This window comes from Streptopelia decaocto, assembly GCF_964273445.1.
Source record: "Streptopelia decaocto genome assembly, chromosome: Z".
Taxonomy (NCBI): domain Eukaryota; kingdom Metazoa; phylum Chordata; class Aves; order Columbiformes; family Columbidae; genus Streptopelia; species Streptopelia decaocto.
Genome location: NC_138657.1, coordinates 27,415,314 through 27,436,120, shown reverse-complemented (window position 1 = coordinate 27,436,120; position 20,807 = coordinate 27,415,314).

The following is a 20,807-nucleotide window of genomic DNA, read 5'->3' as shown; positions in this document are numbered from 1 at the left end:
CCCTAGGCCTAATGTAACAGGAACTTAACAAAGAAACAACAGTTCTGTAGAGACTGGACACAAGGCAAAGCAGGATGTCCTTGTTCTGCAATCTGGGAAAGCAGAATGTTGCACTAGATGAAGAAAGAGCTATGTGACTTTTGCTGAGTAGTAGCACAAAACAACACCACACATGCTCACGAAAGAAGGTCAAGAAGCTGATACTGGGGGGCACCACGCTGCGAAGACCCGCAGGGGACACTAGAGATCATCAATGTAGAGACTGGAATACCAAATATGGACTACAGGCAAAGGGCCTTATTATGTAAATAATCTATGTTTAATGCATTAACTGAGAGGTAGAAACAAATTAATAAGCAATTAGTGTGTGTAATAGATGCCAAGAAGTGTGAGTTATGTGCACACTCAATTAGAGGGAACGATCCTCTGAGTGTCTGGCGCACTACAATGAAAGTGCCTGCTTTTTAAAACTTTAAAAACAGCGTTAAGGAGTCTTTTTGCTGACTTTTCGGTATCAAGAGGAATCAAGAGGAATGCGGACACACTGTCCTTCAGTGTGTTGTTAACGCTTCGTAGCTTTACTGCCAGCAGAGTAGGCATAAGGAGCTGTATAGATACTGAAACATGTTGAATTACCGCAGAAGCCAGAGTCAGCTGGTCTTGGGAGTCTGAGGGAGAGTAAACAAATTGCTCTTTCACCGCTACATTTGTCATTACTTTGCTAGGTTACATAGACAACTTCAATTCAGATCAGGAAGTTCTGTCTAACATTGAGTGGAGAGTGTTAACAAGATGGGCCATTTCAGGCAAAATGACTCAAATGTGGTGCACGCGGTTCATTCACAGACAGGGACCACAGCTACTGAAGAAAGTAATTACCGTAATTTGATGACTAAGAACGACTTGGTTATTTAAAAAGTTATGCTTCTAGTGTGCTTGTAGGCAGCAGGATTTAAACTCTAAAGCTGGGCAAACTCCAGAGAAATTAAAACAGGTAAAAGCCCCTAGAACATTGTGAGAACATTGTATGTTCACATAGATGTAATATTACACACTGTTTTTAACATCAGAAGCAACTGAAGTAGCCTGAGTGCTACAATCAAGTGTGCCAGAACAAGAATTATTTCAGGAAGTTTGAGGTCACCATCTGTACAAGTTGTCTCACTATGACATTTTGTGAATCCAACATAAAAGACAAGGGACACACACTGTAATCAGCCAAATGGCAACAGCAAGTTTTTATTTGCTGACAGCATGACAAAATATTTCCAGTGGTTGTTATAACTCTGAGTTTCACAGACATAAGCAAAATAAAATAAATATTCTCAAGTATCTTCACTTTTAAAGATTTGCTGTTTGTGTTACATAGTTTTAACAGGTAGGGACTTAACAAGTGGGGACTATTTCACTGAGAGTCCACATGCGTTTGAAATTTTCTCTTTGATTAATATGTCCATAATCACTTTTGTCCTTTTTTTTTTTAATTCCTTTACTCATCTGATTTCTCTGGACAATCTTTCAGTGAGGATTTTGCTCTTGTATAGGGTGACATCTACAAGCCATCTTTTATCTACAAATTGAAGGTGTACAATGATAACCACATCTTCTAAAATCACATACGGGTGAAATTTTTAGGCATGTCCCTATTTACTTTGGAAAATGAATGTAATATGATTTAAACACTATTTCAGAACTAGCAACTTGGAATTCTATGCATATAAAGCTATGTGTTGTGGTTTAACCCCAACTAGTAATCAAAACCATGATAGTTGCTCAATCCCTCCACCCACACTCCCAAACAGGGGAGAGAATTGAAAGAGGAGAAGCTCATAGATTGAGATAAAAACAGTTTAATACTACTACTACTACTACTACAATGTATAAAATGAAAATAGGATATAAATTAAAAGAAACTCAATGCAATTCCTCACAAACTCCATCTGCACTGAGCCACCAGTCCCAGGAAGAGCCAGAGCACCCTGGTCCCAAACAGCTGATCCCAGGGACAGAGAGAGAAAAGACCAAAAAGGCAGAAAGGCAAAAAGCCGAACTAAAGGAACTGCTGAATGGAACTCAGTCGAAATGAAGCTGAACCGTAACAAGTCTCCCCAGCTGGAAAACACAACTCTGACTAAAGAAGAAGCATGATGCTCATGTCATGGAATATTCTCATTGGCCAGCCCAAATGTCAGTCAAGGTCTGTCCCATCCATGCCCCGCTTCCGAGCTGCTTCGCACCTCCAGACATAGAGCCCAGAAAGACCTTGGCTTCTGGACAACAACTAAGATAACAGTAAGTTTTCACATTCTCTTTGTTCAAACTCAAAGATGCTGGAAAGTTACTTGGAGAAAAACATTAATTCTCTCTCGGGGTGTTACCTTCTTGTTGTCAAACTAATCCAAACAACAACCATGCTATCAGCAGAGCAGGAAAGTTTCTAACTGCATGAAGAACATTAACTCAATTTCACTTAAAACAGCACACTGAAAAATAAAAAGCATCTGTGAAGATTCCAGCATGGACAGACCTGGTGTTTGCAGACATTATATATTGGAGACTCTCCAACCTTGCATTTTGTTATCAATTTCAGTGTCAATTATGCTGTTGACAGTAGGGACTGGGATTTCAAGAAGAATTTTGAATCACAGCAGTTCTGTCACTGCCATGTGAATGAAGCAAGCAGCTTATCTGTATGCATTTGATGAGTCATGTGCTGTGCACCAGGAATAAGCCTGAAATAAAAACAAGATGAAGATTGATTAGACTGTTAATGTAGCTTTTGCTATTTTGTGGCATGTCAAAATTATTATCCATGTTCTGTATTGGATATAGCCTTGAAACAACCACAGTAGATTTCTAAAACTGCAGGCTGCATAGATCACAATTAATTCATAATTAAAAGGGAATTTGTCAGTAAACAACCATCTCCAAAGCTGAAGTTTATTATATTGCCGATAACCTGCTGCAAGTTGTTCCCTACCAAACTTTGTTTTCTTTAGAAAATAATGCCAAGCATCCCTTTCTTCAGCATTTGATTCATTGATTTTTGCTTTGCATTCTGTTTAGTTCTCTAAAGTTTAGGATGGTCTTTATTTTTAATGTCTTATTTTTTTAAATCAAATTTTGGTACACATAACACACCTGCCGAAAGGGCTGGATACTGAGCAAGTGTCAGAAGTGTTCTGTGTATATGAATCATGGTGTACACTCTAAATTCAGGCTTTATGCAGTAGGCAGCTATAATATGTGTAATGATGAATGTATATTTGATGTCTCATATTCTGTAATTCTGACTGTAGCCATTACTTGCTTTTCCAGTCAGAGACAGTTCCCATTACTGTTTAGATCTTAAAAAAAAAATGAAATGATTTGGTGAGATACCAGATGTCTCTGCTCTAGAGAATAGCCCCAAAACAGACCCAATTCTGTCACTTTGGCAAATGATGTCTTCTTCACTGGTCATCATTTTGCTGAATCTGTTGAAGTAATTCTTGTTCTCACTCTTTTCTTCCTGTGTCTTTCTAGGCCATATGCTCTTCAGATTTTGTTTGTTTTTTTAATGTATACTAATTATAATTTTTTATCTGATTTAACACTACAAACATTTGTCACTCATCTCACACGATGGACAGTGTTAGCTTCCTTGGAGGCACCAGGGAGACAAAAAAGGGCTGTGCGCTCTACCCTGACTGTGGGTCGGCAGCGGATTCCTCTTGGCTTTATGAGGACGTCTGGCAGGTATCCTACCAGTTGGTGTTCTTCTACATTATCGCTTATTGCATAGTATGTGTTAAGGAACAAATTACCATTAAAAAAAAAAAGCCACAACAAAACCAAAACACAACTCCTGTATCTAGCCTTTTAAAGTGTACTTCTACAACTAAATAGCTAGCAATTTTCCTCTGTTGTGCAGAATGCCAGCTGGCACTGAATGCTAAGTGGCAAATGGACAAAACCAAAATTTCCAAAACTATTTGAAAAAGATTTAAGAGCTGCTGCTAGGGCAGTTCTTTATAGCTTTTGTGCAGAAGCCTGAGAGGATCCTTTGTTGCTAGGTGGCAACATTCCTCAAGCAAACGATGTGTTGGTAGAGCGTGTAAATATTTTGCTTAAAGTAAGGAGGAAGTAATTATTTCATTGTGTCATTAGACAGCTTTACCATATTTCTATTGGAAGCTCATGATTGCATAATGACAAGTGCACAGGGTTATTTATTATTTACATTATACTGCAACAGGACATGGTCCTTTAACACACACAAAACATGTAAAACAAACCACATAATCTCAATGTCTAACTTAGGGCAGTCCAAAGGCATGTCAAGTTAAAAAAAAAATGAGTCACTGTTTGTGAGTTTCCACAGTAAGGCACACTGAGAGATCCAAAGAGGTATAAAACTTGGTACAAAGAAAGAAGTTCTGCTGATAATAAGCAATTGCACAAAAAACTCTTGAATCATGGAGTGGGCACTGGAGACTGAAGCAGTGGTAAGGAGATACAGTTTGGACAGCCTGAAAGGAAAGGAGAAAGAAAAATTTGGTCAGGATAGAAGAATGAAATATTTACAGAGCAAGGAGAAAAAAAAAAAGAGCGCAAGAGTAAATATTACTTGTTTTAGAAATCTTGAGTTGGATACAAGCCAAATAGATTCAGTTATTTTCTATCTGCAATAGCCAGCCATGCCATGCATTCCATGGATTAGCACTCATTTTAGTAGACTGGGAGCTCCAAGTCCATTGGATAAAGTCTGAATGCAAAGCAGTTGTTCAGTGGAAATAGGATTTTTTTTCCTTTTGTCTACCACTGGCTTGCTTTTTGTTCTCAAAAGCTAGGTTTCTAGCCTGCAGAATAATTTTGTTTTTTCTTTCAGTCTCACTGTCAGATATGTACAGAAAACTGTTTCTGTATTTTTGTCTCTCCTTATCTCCCCCCTTTCTTTTTTTTAATTTTCTAGTTTTCAAAATTGCTGTTTAACAAAACCAAACATCTAGGTACAAGAGTCTTAGAAAACAAATCCTTATTCCCCCAAAAGTTGTACTGAAAACTATCTAAGATCAATTCTGAAAGTCATTGGTTGTTATAAATTTAACAGGAAGCCACAATGAAAAAAATCACCCAGAAAATTAAATGCCCAAAAGTTAGGAAATGACTAAATAATGAGTGTGGAGGTTATAGAAAGTATGAACAAAAATAGTAACATCATTTACTGTGTGTTGATATATATGAGACACTAAATAAGAGATATATATATATTACATACATCATCTTGTATGTGGGATAAAATACATAACATGTATATGTAGAATTATATACAATTGTACTTATAAGACTATAAATTAAATATATAAAATAAGTGAAATAGCATCTTTTTTTTTTTCTGCTGAAACAGATAATTAAGGATGTAAAATTTATGATTTAATGAATATATAAGAAAAAAGTGCACCTTTAGCTAACTGTCCTTGACCTTAATTTCTCTCCTAGCTTGGGAACTATTTCCTAGGCTTCATTGCACAGAGTTAGTCACACTGTTTTTAATGCACTACACAGACCGGCACAGCCTGAGCTGCCAGAGTAAGTTATAGTAACAGCAGTAATTACTATGTGCTAATTTTGAAATACATATTAATTTTGAATACCAATGTAGAAGAAAGACAGAAAACATGGTCCTTCATTAGGGTATCTTTCAGATATGCTTTCTATCTGCTGATGAATCATATGCTTTACAGCAGACTCATCACAGAATTAAATGGTTGAAAGGAGGAATATTGGCTGTCTGCAGGCCAGCTTTGGAATATTAATGCATAGGGTGGTATTACAAGGGTATCCTAATGCCTTAAGAACACAGAATTTTCCAGATAGAGCATCTCCCAACAGGCATAGACAGGAACCACGACAGCCAGGTGGCTACTGTACTTGGCACAGCTGCTGAGCAGCCAGGTATTCCCACTGAATGCCAGTGCACCTTGGCCTGAGAAAGATCAGGCAATGGCAGCTGCTGCACAGGATGAAGCAGGATATGGTTCTTACACAGCTTTCATTTCCAAACCTGTGCTTAGCTATACAGGGTAAGAGAATCATAGAATCATAGAGTAGTTTGGGTTGGAAGGGACCTTCAAAGGTCCTCTAGTCCAACTCCCCTGCAATGAGCAGGGACATCTGCAACTAGATCAGGTTACTCAGAGCCCCTTCCAGCCCAGCCCTGAATGTCTCCAGGGATGAAGCATCTACCACCTCTCTGGTCAACCTGTTTCTGTGTTTTAGCACCCTCATAGTAAAAAAATTCTTCCCCATGTCTAGCCCAAATCTCCCCTCCTTTAGTTTAAAATCGTCACCCCTTGTCTTATCACAACACACCCTGCTAAAAAGTCTGTCCCCATCTTTCTTACAGGCCCCTTTTAAGTACTGAAAGGCTGCACAAGGTCACCCCGGAGCCTTGTCTTCTCCAGACTGAACAGGCCCCAACTCTCTCAGTCTGTCCTCACAGCACAGCTGTTCCAGCCCTCTGATAATTTCTGTGGCCTCCTCTGGCCACTCTCCAACATGTCCATGTCTCTGCCCTACTGAGGGATATAGATAGGGACACAGAACTGGGGTCTCACCAGAGCAGAGGGGCAGAATCACCTCCCTCAACCTGCTGGCCACGCTCTTTTTGATGCAGCCCAAGATACGAGTAGCCTCTGGGCTGCAAGCACACAGTGCTGGCTCATGTCCAATCTTTAATCCACCAGTACCCCCAAATCCTTCTTTGCAGGGCTGCTCTCCATCCCTTCATCCCCCAGCCTGTACTGATACCAGGGGTCATCCCGACCCAGGTGCAAGACCCTGCACTTGGCCTTGTTGAATGTCATGAGGTTCGCATGGGCCCGCTTCTCAGGCTTGTCCAGGTCCCTCAGGATGGCATCCTGTCCCTCAGGCATGCCAACTGCACCACTCTGCTTGGTGTCATCCACAGACTTGCTGAGGGTGCACTCAATCCCATGTCTGTGTTATTAGTGAGATATCAAACAGTACTGGTCCCAATACAGACCCCTGAGGGACACCACTTGTCACTGGTGTCCATCCAGACATTGTGCCATTGATCGCTCTACTCTGGGTGTGACCATCCAGCCAGTTCCTCATCCACTGAACCCATCCAGCCATCAAATCCATATCTCTCCAATTTAGAGAGAAGGATGTTGTGGGGGACCATGTCAAAGTCTTTACAGAAGTCCAGATAGATTATGTCCATAGCCATTCCTTTGTCCTCCATCATAGGAGGACTCTAGGTTGGTCAGGCAGGACTTGCCCTTGGTGAAGCCATGCTGGCTGTCTCGAATCACCTCCCTGTCCTCCACGTGCATTGGCAGAGCTTCTAGGAGGATCTGTTCCATGATCTTTCCAGGCACAGAGGTGAGGCTCACAGGCTGCTAGTTCCCGGGGTCCTCCTTTCTACCCTTTTTAAAAATGGGTGCAATGTTTCCCTTTTTCCAGTCACCAAGGACATCACCTGAGTGACATGACTTGTGAAATATCATGGAGAGTGGCTTGTCAGCTACATCAGCCAGTTCCCTCAGGACTCTGGGATGCATTTCATCAGGTCCCATAGACCTATTCAGGTTCCTTGAGTGGTCAGGAACCAGATCCTCACAGTGGGAGGGACTTTGATCCACCAGTCCCTTGCAGTTCATCCACTTGAGAGGTGTGGGAGTAGAGCTTGCCAGTGAAGACTGAGGCAAAGAAGCTGAGTACTTCAGCCTTCCTGTCCATTGTTACCAGTTTGCCAGTCTTGCTCATCACGGGGGTACACTTCTTTTGACCTTCCTTTTCTGGTTGACATGCCTGTAGAAGCTCTTCCTGCTATTTTTTGTATCCCTTGCCAAGTTAAGCTCTGGCTGCACCTTGGTCTTCCTGATTTCAACTCTGCACAACTGGGCAGTGTCACTGCTCTTCCCAGGACACCTGTCCCTGCTTCCACTGCCTCTGGAAGAGGCCTAAACCTTGGATTGAAAGTCAAAGAAATCGGGTTAATTCATCAAATATGTAGTGCATAATCAGCGATAATAGATGTATTTCTTCTCTTTAGGTTTTCATCATCAGTAGTTTAATCACTTCTGACATTTTACTCAATCTATAATGACTTCTTATTTCTGTTAATGGCAAGTCCTCATGTGACATTAAATGAAGCTTGCTCAGACTCATAATTTTTGCATATCGGTATAGTTGTTATTGTATCTTAAAGAGATTTTATATCAGGGTATTTCACAGACCACTTTATATTTCTAGATACAAGTTCTTTTTAAAATGAGAGAACTAAAAGATCAACCTTGATTTGCACCTGAAGTAAAGTTTGAATGTGTATTTTATTAGAATGTAGAAGGCCTTTATTAAAAAACTGTAATGAAAACCATAGAAATTCAGAACTTATTTATAAAATATTGCCTAGTGTTCTGCAACTTCATGAAAACAATTAGAAAGTCTTTATTATTTTGTACTGAGGTAATATTATCTACATATTTTGCTAGATAATTTATAATTTCCCAAGGATGAACTAAAATTTAATCTTAGTAAGTTGTTTTTTTTTTTTCACATATACCAGTCTAGATTTGCATCTAAATGTTCAAGTTCAGAGAAATGTGTAGATAAAGCTTTATCTCAGGATCTTTTGGGGAGACAACCCAATACAAAATGTGGGCTATGATCTATTTTCGCAACAGTATTCCATCACATAATCCCATTACACTGCAAGTTATATTGTCTTAAATAATTCAACTGCATTGAAGGCCATTTTTTGAACATTTTTTATAAAATGCAGTGAAAGGGAAGGAACATGTTTTTCTTGTTTAAATCAAATTCTGCTCTTTCTCAAAAGCATTACATTTACCCTAAGTTAGAAATTTCTTTTAAACTGTTCTTTCAGGTGAAACTTACCAACTTCCACAAGAAAGTAAATTCTCAGAGTAAATTACTCTTTTAAATTAAAGATATCTACGTCCACTGGTTTTACTAGGCTTTTAAATTACACATTTTAATATTATTTTCAGGGTCTTCCTAAAATACCTTTTGCACTTGTCATCTGAGAAAAATGCTTTGCTTGTTCATTATACACATTAATGGTCTACATACCAAAACCACAGAAATTCATTCAACCTCATAAATTTCTTGCCCAATACACTGAATCAGGCACTGAGTTTACTAAAATACAAAAAAAAAGAGAAACTGCTAACTTCCTAAAAGTTATAAAAATATAAAAAGAAAAGCAAAGTTTGATAATTTTGTAACACCAAAAAGAAAAATTTAAGTATACCAAAGAATCTTTCGAGTTTTACAAAGCCAGTTTTATTTATCAATATAAAAGTAGTTCAACTTTTACAACATATAAGACATACAAGCAATAAAAGAATGAACTTGCCTACTTTTAACCCAAACTTACTAAATTATAGACTATATTGTAATGACAAGGACAGTATTACTTCCAAATACATTCCTCATAGAATACTCTGTTCTTCAGAATGAAAAATTAATTTCACTTCATGAGAGAAGGATACCACAGGAGGAACAATTTTTTAGCACCTGTCTTTGAGAAGATCACTCAAGAGTGATTGTACTGTACAAGAGAGTATTTTGAGGAAAGAAAGTTCTGCAAATATGGTATTTAGAACATAACAGTTCTGCATGTGCTTGGGCAACCACCTTCAGGATTTTTAAAACTGTAATCATATCCCTGATGAAGCTTATCTTCTCCAAACTGAAGCCCTGGTTCTTCTAATTTTTTCTTGCAAAGAAGCTGTTCCACAGCATCAGTGTTACAGTTGCCCTTCTCTGAGCTTCCTCTTAACTCCTCTGCATCCTTCTTAGATGCAGAAAACAGAACTGGACACGGTACCCACAACCCAAATGCTCACCAAGGTTTTGAGCACAAGGTTTTCAGCACACTTTTGGTGATTGCCACCACACTGCTGTATTTTCAGCTGCAAATGCGTACTGGGCCAATGACTGGTCACTCCCAGAGCTCCCTCCTGACCTGTAAGTTTGTGTTAAGCATTACAAAAGCATTTAATTGCATGCTTCATATACCTCTCATTCTGACTAGAATCATGTTTTCAGTACTGAATTTTCCCATGCTTCCTGAGTCAAAAATAAAAGCCCATGAGTACTACTTTTAAAGCAGAGCACAGAATAGTAAATACCTTTTCTGTGGTGGTCTGCATCCTTGGCTTACACTTCATGGAGAGCCATTCGTTTTAATTCAGCCCTACTGGTTTTGCAGAAGGAAGAAAGAGAAAATGATAGCAGAAAAGCTTAATATAATGTAGAATCAGTTTTCTTAATATAAAAATTATTTTTCCTGTTATTTACGTCTCCTCCAGGAGAGATTTACCTTCTTGTTATTTACCCTGAATCCTTGACATTAAGCTGGAAGTTGCTTCAGAGGTCAGGCAGCACTACTTAGGACATCCATCCAATATGTGCAACTATTTAAAAGAGCCTGAAACAACACGGTTTTGGATTCTTTTCGCTAGATGAACCAGTCGGGACAAAGTAGAAAATTGAGGAAGAATTTTAATATTGTGATTGTTCAAGGGCCTAGGAGGAGTGACTTTTCAGAAACAAAAGCTTGTATAATTAGTACTTTACGTGTATTTAATACAATCCAAATTGAAAAACTGAACACAAAATAGATAAAGAGGCTTCATCTGTTTACAGTAAGAAACCTCACATGACTCACTAAAGAGTCTGCAATCCAGCTTGAACTTTCTCAAAATGATAGTTGCATAGGTAATTGGAAGACTGGGACTTCTGCAATTAACTGCACTGTATATATGGTTGATGGCACTTAGAAAACGCTAAGAGAAACATCCTATTTTCCTCAAACAGTAATATTTTTAAGAATTGTAGACAAGGACAAAGACATTTTCACAACAGTGACATATAAAGACACAGTAACATTTGCTGGCTGTCTGGTAGCCAGCCAATCTTAGGCTCATTGTTTGAAAAATGTTACAGGACAAAATCCAGCATTACAATCAGTGCATGTGGGAGCTGGAGGGGGTGGAATGAAGGAGTGGGAGTATAGAAACATGAGTCTAGGAGTATACAAGTATAGGAGTAGGAGTGTAGAATATGCTGTCCCAGTTGTGAGGTGGTTTTTGTTTGATGGTACCTAAGAACTGCTTATATAAATATTTTTATCAACAAGTAAATAATATTTTCCCTGGACTTCACTGCCAGTAATGTCTAAGTCTAGAAGCAGATTGTTCTTTTCTCACAGATTTTTTCACTGTTCTCCTCAACACCATTGCATGACCTTTTACTCCTGCTTGCAGCTCTAATGCCTTGTTCCAATTTTCTCTATAGAAGTCATAAATAAATCATTGTACTGGCAGAGAAAACAATCTAACAGGAATGGTGTTTCTGTGTGTTCGCCCACATACATTAACTGCTGAATATAAAATCCCTATACAAATACAAACAGATCACTTTGTTTATTTTATTGAGCACCAGTCAGTAGCCTGCAAATTCAGACCTCCTACCCACAAGCAACACTTTAGATACAAACCATGCTGACACTGTTTCTGATCCAGTTTGAAGGTATAATGATGTAGTGATGCAGGAATTTTTAGCTGCCATTTTTATTATTTAGTTGTATATAGTGCCTGCTCATTTTACATTATCACCTGAAAAGTCCAGTAAGTTTTACTGTGGCACGTGGCCTAATGCATTACACCGTATGTGGTGGGTTGACCTTGGCTGGGTGCCAGACGCCCACCCAGCTCTTTCCTCTCCCGAACAGGGCGAGGGGAGACAAAGTAAGAAGGAAAGCTCATAGGTTGAGACAGAGTGATCACTTACCAATTACCAGCGTGATCAAAACAAGACTCAACTTGGGGAATATTAATTTGCTGGAATTAAAAAGATAGTATGATGGTGAGAGTCAAAGACAAAAACTAAAAACACTTTCCTACCACCCCCCTTTCTCCCTAGGCTCAACTTCACTCCTTCACTCCCCACTCTTCTACCTCCTCCATCCCAGGCGGTGCAGGGGGATGAGGAATTGGGGGTTGTGGTCAGTCCCTGTCCCATGACAGCTCCTCTGATGCTGCTCCCTCCACTGCTGTTCCTGTGCTCTGGGACGGGGTCCCTCCTAGGGGACACAGTCCTCCAGGAGCTGCTCCAGCGTGTGTCCTTCCCTGTGGTTCAGTCTGTCAGAACAGCCTGTGCCAGCATGGGTGCCACACGGGCCACAGCTGCTGCCAGCAGCCTATTCCTGCCTGGGCTCTGCATCCGCTGCTGCTGCCCTCAGGGCACATCCACCTGCTCTGGTGTGGGGTCCTCCCTGGGCTGCAGGTGGATCTCTGCTCCCCCATGGATCTCCATGGGCTGCAGGGGACAGCCAGCCTCACCATGACCTGCACCGTGGGCTGCAGGGGAACCTCTGCTCCAGCGCCTGCACACCCTGTACATCGGACCAGAACCCCAGCCTCAAGAGATGAAGTGGCACACAGAAAATTTATATGTACGATTATCAGGACAATGTAAGGCACACATACTTCTCAATCTTGAAATATTTTATTCTGAAAACTGAACACCTTTTTTTCTTTTTTTCCTGGCTATATATTCTTAAGGATAACTGTTATTATCTGAATAACAGAGGCAAATGGATACCTGCAGGAACAGTGTTCCCAGAGACAATATACAGCAGCTGGTAATAATCATAATGTAAATCTCTCTCTGAAAAGAACACGCTAATTGAGAAAGCAGCTGCTGCCCACTGTACTTCCAGCCAGGTCAGAAGAGCAAAGCAAACTTAGAAATATAATTAATTAAAAATACATAAGGTAAATAGCAGTAATAGCCTGATTTTTTTTAATATAAAATGATCTTGACAAGGTATGTACAGTTGCCATCACAGTTCGTTCTAAGAGATAGTACTGCTAATGACTCAGTGAGTGCATACCCAGAAGAGTACTAGACGAGGAGAATATCCTGCACCAAGTACTAAATAGAGGCTAGATGTTTTTCAAGGGATGGTTTCATTAAAAAAAAAAAAAAAAAAGCGAAGCTGGGAAACTGCCTGTACAAACAGTGTGCAATTCTGAGAAGAGTGGGAGCATAGGAATGGATCAAAGCACCTGAAAAGTGGTTCGAGTGAGATGGTTCTTGTCCCCAATATGTAGCTAACATGGCCTCTTCCACGGTCACAGCAGGACTTCCTTGTGAAGACTACTTGTGATGTTCACTGACCCAGGATCTACTCTAACTGAATGTTTCAGAAACTGCTGAAGAAACCCAAAACAAGGCATGCTTGTTTGGAGCTGTATTTCTTCAGTAATTTCTTCAGTCTTCCAGCATATTTCAGCCTTTCTTTACTGTTAGGGGTTTTTTCTAACTTCAGTCTTGACTAATCTAGTTAATTGAGAGACCAGCATTTAATTTTGTGGCAAATCAACAGCTTCAACATGTGTTCACTGTGTTCACATTTTCCTGAACAGTGGAAAGCTGCAGAATTGGGGATTTAACCAGTATTTGTCCAATATCCAACAGCTAATTCTATTGATCCAAAAAACTATCTTTCAATTGAAAAAAATATGTTAGAAGAAAACAACTAGAAATAACAAGTTTTAAGATAGTACCTTAGAAATGGATCTAAAAGAAGCTTCTGGACAGGGACCTGAAGCAGAGAATCTCAATGACTCCCCATATTCCCTACGTGGCAAATAAGCAGCTCATGAACAAACACATTTAGTCTGGAACCTCAAAGGAAGCCCTGTGCTGGTTTGACTGAAAATAGGCTAATTTTCTTCATGCAGTTAGAAACCTCTCCTTTTCATAGCTATCATGCTCATTATTTGGACGTAGTTTGAGAACAAGAAGATAACACCCCAGCACAGAGTTAGTGTTTTTAATTGCTCTGGTCTGAGAACCAAGGATGTTCTGAGCGCTCTGCCCACAGGTGTGAGGCAGTGAGGAAGGGGGCATGGATGGGGCAGAACTTGACTGACATCCAGACTGATCAATGACAGTATTCCATCCCATTAGCATCATGCTTCAGATATAAGGAGAGTTGGGCCTTCTGCTCTTTCTCACTCCTGCTTGCTGGGGAACAGATGTGGGAGTTTGGATCAGGAGTTTTAGTTCCGCCTTGTGCCGTTTTGCAGGGGTCTCTGAGCCTTTCTGCCTTTTTCCTCTTTCTTCTTTCTTTGGGACCAGGTGCTGTTTCCTGGGACTGGCTGCTCAGTGTGTTTGTGAGGAATTGCCTTGAGTATCTTTTATTTCTATTTTATATATATATTTACTAGTAGTGTATCAGTATTTTGTTATTTTACTAAACTGTGTTTATCTCAGTCCAAGTTTCTCCCTTCCCTTTCGATTCTCTCCCCTATGGCGGAGGGGGATGGGGGGAGGTAGGAGAGAGGGTGAGTGAGTGGCTATCGTGGTTCTACTGCAAGCTCAGGTTAAACCATGACAAAGCCCCCAGACATTCAGGCAGCCAGATACTGAAATCTGCTTCCAGCACTGGAGATTATTTCTTAGGAATTGGAGATTCGTGTATTTCGGAAAGGGGTTACACTGAATCCCAAACAGCAATAGGAGCCTACGTTGCGATCCAGTGAGTTACAATCCCAGGAACTAACCCAAGTCTACATCGCTATGTCTGTTTCTTTATATTCAGAATTATCCTAAGGAAAGAAAGATATTTTCAGATGAAGCTTTACTGTCTGCTTTTGAAACTATTCAACTGGCATTTTCTAGACGTAGACTTTTTTTTTTTTTTCACAGTACAGCTAGCTTTAAGACCCTCAGTCAGGTATTTCAATTTGCCAATACCTAAACAGGAGATGAACTGTTAGGAAGACAAGACAAGCTCTTTTGCTTCTGCTTTTAGCTTTGCAGCACGTACTTATTTAGCAAAACAGTTATAAAGTAATTTCACTTTTATGCATGTATGTAGATCTGTTTGAGCCAAGTGGAGTCTACAACTAAGTTCTTTTAAATTTTCACACTGTAGCTGATAGTTCTTTTATGAAGAAGAGACACAAAAAATTGAATGAGATTAAGAGCAGCAGCATGTTGCTGTATCATATGCAATAAAAAACTTTTTTTATATACTGAACTCATCACACAAATTTACATATTAATATTTATAAATGAGTTTGTACTGCTATTTATTATTTATTGCTATTTAAGGAGCAGCTAGTCAGGATTTCTAAACAGACATATTGATTAGACTTTGCTGTTAGTGGAAGGAAAAAACACATTCGGTTTATGTGGTTTATCAATTAAAGGCTCAATTTTTGGGGGGTAGAGAGCATGTCCCAAACATTTCTGAAACACTGAAATCTTAAACTGTTCATGCTAACATAGCAAGACACTGTTGGTTGAGCAACCTGGTTTCCCAGTCTTCAAAATAATGTTTTCATTGCAAAGGTAAACCTTGATTTCCAATGTCTCATGAAAAAAAACCTCTGCAAGTCTCTGAGAGGCTTTATCAGAAGGTAATTCAACACACTTGAATGCTTTTGTAGTTTTGCTGAATTTTACATATAAGTACCATACTGACTAGTCAAAGGTCATAAAAATTATCTGGTGGCATGTGGCCATATAACTCTGTGTAAAAGTAAACTCATCTCTGTTATCTTTACTATAATTCTTTAATAACAAACTCAAATTGAGCCTGTTGAAGTGTTTTTAGAAAATGGTCATCATGGAGAGTATTATACAGAATGAGTCTACTGAATATGCTCCTTCAAAGGAGAGAGCTTGTCAGAGGTTTTAAGAGCGGCATGTACTAAAAGGAAATTAAAAAACAGACAGCCAGAAGCAAAACAGATTCTAACTGCTAACCAAGGAAACAGTGTCCTAAATCAAACAAGTTGTATTTGCTTAGTAATAAGGGAGCTGCTAATTGATCATGATGTTTTAGTAATAGTGATGCATTTCTAACTGTTAAAATAATTACTCTGTTCTTATTTGCAGCATGGATGAAGTTTTCCCTGAATTCAGTTTGTACTCCTCTTGAGGTGGTATACATGAATATAGAGAGGGCTTTGCCATGGCAGAGAGAATAAAATGTACCTGCTGAGAGACCTTGTATTGTTAAAATACCTATATTAGCACACAGGACGTCTCATATGTATTTCTTTTGCAACTACTTTCAATTAGGACTGGAATCCCAATGTACTAGACACTAACTAGAATTACAGAAAAATGGAAATGCACTCCTAAACTGTTGATTAGTGTCTATCCACATGCTTTAAAAAGCTGATCTGGTACTAATGCATGAAGTGATGTAACATGAACAAAGTGGTCAAATGGGGCAATGAAGACAAAAATGGAATGTTGCGGAGATTAAGCAAACTGTATCAACTAGGGTCTATAGTTTATAACACAGAATATAAACAAATACATAATAATATATACCATATATTATAGAATATACAAATTTTCTATATTATATATAAAAATATAAATGTATATATAAAAATATCCATTATGGGTATAATATCAAACAGGACTCAGCTCATTGCTAGAACTGGCTCTTCTCAGCATAGTCAGCTGTTTAAGTAGTATATCAGATGTAAGCCTCAAGGAAGGACTTGATAAAGCTTTTCTGGAGACTGTGAAGCTGTTTTTTTCCAATTAAATGGAAGAGAGTGAGTGACAGCATTTGTAAAACAAAAGATTAAGTGTGTACTTAAGCAGCAGGAAAATGGAATTAAAACTGGAATTAAATTGTACTTTACGTCATATAGGGGACAAAAAAGTTATGAATGATCTGAGGTTAAAAACAAATGTCTTCATGAATCTTGGAAAGCTCTTCCTCTAGTGAGACCACAAAGTGGGAGAAAAAATAAACCGTTTCAGTTTAGCTGGTTTATTTTTTCATTGAGTAGCACAAAGGACTGAATGAGCAACACAATCACTTTGGAGAGCACAAGAAGATGCTGTATTGGAAGCCCTGCAGAAGGCACTGTACTTGAGTCAGTGATCTTGAACAGGCCGTGCCTGGTCTATTGGGACTTGTACTTGAGAAGCCCATATATTATCAATATAATCTGTAAATTCTAATACACGTTTGGGAAAGGTACACCATCTGTGGATCAAGGGCTGGAATGTATTGATCCTGACTGGGAGACTGCTCTAAACCACAGCTAACCTGGGCAGGCACCACATGCCATGCCATACCATAGCATGGTGGGCCATGCCATACCATGCTATGCAGTGCCATACCATACCATGCTATGCTGTGCCACATTGTGCTATGCTGTGCCCTGCTGTGCTGTGCCACATTCCTCCCTCGGCCACAGGACGGACCCAGCCCATGCATGGTGACAGTGAAGCCTGCAGGCAGCTCCTCCTCAGCACCCGCAATTATACCTCCTGTGTGGCCCTTGCCCTCATCTAACAGTGCATAAACTGTCATGAAAACATATTTTAGGGATAGAATTGTCTTCTTTTCAGGAAATTATACATTACCTGAAATGACTGAAAGAGTTTCTCTGTACAGACAGGATCTGCTCTGCACAGCATGCTATGGCAACATCCACTGGGGCTCTGCTGGATGCTGCATGAAGACAGGCTGCCCAGCATCTGAAAGGATGTAAAATTTTGCTCACTATCTATACTCCTTTGTCTTTTTGAAGCAGTTATCTTGTTAAGTCATTTGTTGTTGGGCCTTTCCTTACAGTGATCCAAAAAGATCCCCACACCAGCTCACTCCCACCTCAACCCTACCCCAGTGCAGAACAGATGGCATTTTGTGTTATGCAGCGTTTCTTGAACTGTTTCTTGGAAGTCGGACTGGTAAAAAAGGAAGGTGATATAAAAGATTTGTGTGTGTGTGTGTGTGTGAGAGAGAGAGTGTGTGTATGTTGAGGTTTTGATTGCAGGGTGACAATAAAACCATGAAAGATGTATTGTTAACCTCCTTTCTCCCCCCTTCCCTATTTATCCTCCCTCTCTCCCCTTCCCACTAAGGACAGGCAATCAGGAAGGAAAGAAGGATAGAGAGAAGAGAGTGAGAAAAATTAAAAATGTTTTACTAATGCTACTAATAAGAATAGAGAAAATAATACAAAATATAGAAAACCAATCTAAAAGTCCCAGCAACTGCAGAGCCGGCACCCGAAGTCCTGGATTGGACTCTGCAGCCAACCGGAGCTGGATTCAGTCTGTCACTAGGCCTCAGTTCGCAGGGACGACTAGCAAGGTCCTCTCCTAATGTCGGCCATAAGCAAAAAAGGACGAGATCCTCGTGATCTCCCACTTTTATATGAAGTATCACATGAATGGGATGTTATACTCTGTTGGTCAGCTTCTTGGTCACCTGTTTCTCATTGCCCCTCTCGCGAGAGGTGCATCCATGCTTATCAATTCTTCGCATTCCATTGCTATGTTTACCAAAACATGTACCTGGTTTTCCAGGAAAATGCAGCTAATATGAAAGCTTTAGCTGACAGGCAAATTCACTAAAAGAGAAACTTGTTTTTAACAAAACCAGGACAGCTTGCCTATGAACAGTTTGGCAGAAACTTTATGAGGATGCTTATTCCCACAACATCCTCATAGGTAAGCTCAGAAGTGTGGGCAGGATGAACGCACGGTGAGATGGATCATGAACTGGCTGGATGGCAGAGCGCAGAGCGTTGTGACCAACGTTGCAGAGTCTGGTTGGAGGCCTGTAGTTAGCAGTGTTCCCCAAGGGTCAGTACAGGGTCCAGCTCTGTTCAACCTGTTCATCAGTGACCTGGATGAAGAGACCAAGTGCACCCTCAGCAAGTTCGCTGATGATACCAAACTGGGAGGAAGGGCTGACACACCAGAAGGCAGTTCTGCCATTCAGTGAGACCAGGATAAGCTGGAGGACTCAGCAGGGAAGAACCTGATGAAGTTCAAAAAGGGCAAGTGTAGGGTCCTGCACCTGGGGAGGATCAACCACAGGCACCAGTACAGGTTAGGGGTGGACCTGCAGGAAAGCAGTATTGTGGAGATGGACTTGGGAGTCCTGGTGGACAACAGGTTGACCATGAGTCAACAATGTGCCCTTGTGGCCAAGAAGGCCAATGGTATCCTGGGGTGCATTAAGGAGAGTGTGACCAGCAGGTCAAGGGAGGTTATCCTCCCCTTCTACTCTGCCCTGGTGAGGCCGCACCTGGAGTACTGTGTGCAGTTCTGGGCTCCGCAATTTAAGAAGGACAAGGAACTACTGGAGGGAGTCCAGCGGAGAGCCACAAAGATGATTAGGGGCCTGGAGCACCTTTCTAATGAGGGGAGACTGAGAGAGCTGGGTCTGTTCAGCCTGGAGAAGGGAAGGCTGAGAGGGGATCTCATCAATGTTTATAAATATCTCAAGGGTGGGTGTCAAGACAACGGGACCAGACTCCTTTCAGTGGTGTCCAATGACAGAATGAGGGGCAACAGGCACAGACTGAAGCACAGGAGGTTCCATCTAAAAATAAGGAGAAACTTCTTTACTTAGAGGGTGACAGAACACTGGAACAGGCTGCCCAGAGAGGTTGTAGAGTCTCCTTCTCTGGAGACATTCAAAAATTCAAAAAGCATCTTTAGAGAGAACAGCATTACTAGCTTATAAAGTAATCAGTGTCATTCAGGCATCCATGTGCACATACATGTTGTCAGATTATTACTGCAAAACATATTATCATAGGCTTCAGAATTTACAATTATTATCAACATATGATTAATTCTTAGAGTAATTCTTTATAGCAAAAAGAAATAATCATAAGATATGCCTTTTTCCTTTAGCTTCGAGGAGTCTCTACATGGACGTGTAAACAGAACAAGATTAACTGTATGCATGCAGAAAGATTAAATTATATCTTTGCACAGGAAAATTAGTAAATTGTTAAGTGGCAAAGTATATACATGCTCATGCACATTATGCTATAAATGCAAAAAACCTTGGGAATACTAAACACTTAGAATACAAATTAAATAGTCCTCTCTAGTGTTAGTAGCACATTACCAGAAACTGACAAATGGTACTTCTTTAGTGTTAATTTTTTTCTTTTACCTGACTAACATTTTACTCATCAGAACAAAATCCAGGTTTTCCATTTATCTGTATGCAGTGAAACAGTAGGGGGAGCTCAACGTTTTTTTCCTGCTAAATCTCAAAGAATCATGACTATTTTCTTAGCATAAGCAGATATTAATGGAAAAAGGTTTCCCTCATAGAAACAAAAAGTTCGAATATGCAATGTAATTCAAAATATAGCCAGATTTTTTCTCAGTATCCAATCTAAAATTTAACCACTGACTCTTCTTAAAATTCACCAATATCTTCAAAGTTGTAGATGCATTAAACATTCTTTAGGTTGGAGTAAAAAATTAACTTCTTGCAATTTCTTTAAATACATAACCACCAAATCAAAGCCAAAATTTTAATTTACATTCTATGTAAGGTAATGCAAAGCCACAATTCAAAATATAACTGGATGGCTAACAGAAACACAGGACCCAGACAGCCTGCTTCATTAGTAGACCCACACCAGGGTAATAAAAGGTTTCTATCTAAATATGGATCTAAACCATCTTAGCCCTCTATAAAACTCTCTATATACATCCAAAGCAGCATTTTGTGCATGTTGAAAAGTCTCTTTTCTCTGTCTCTTCACACAAATGAAACCAGTCATGTTATTATTTTTCCTGATTACTCCATAATTCCCTCAAATATTATTACAGATGCACCAAACTTTCTTAAGAGAATAGAGCTTTATCTAAATTCAGAGTTAAGTTCAGGGGAATTTGGCTAATACACAGCAATCACTGTACTACTACCATTAGCTGTGTATGTGAAGCATGAGAAT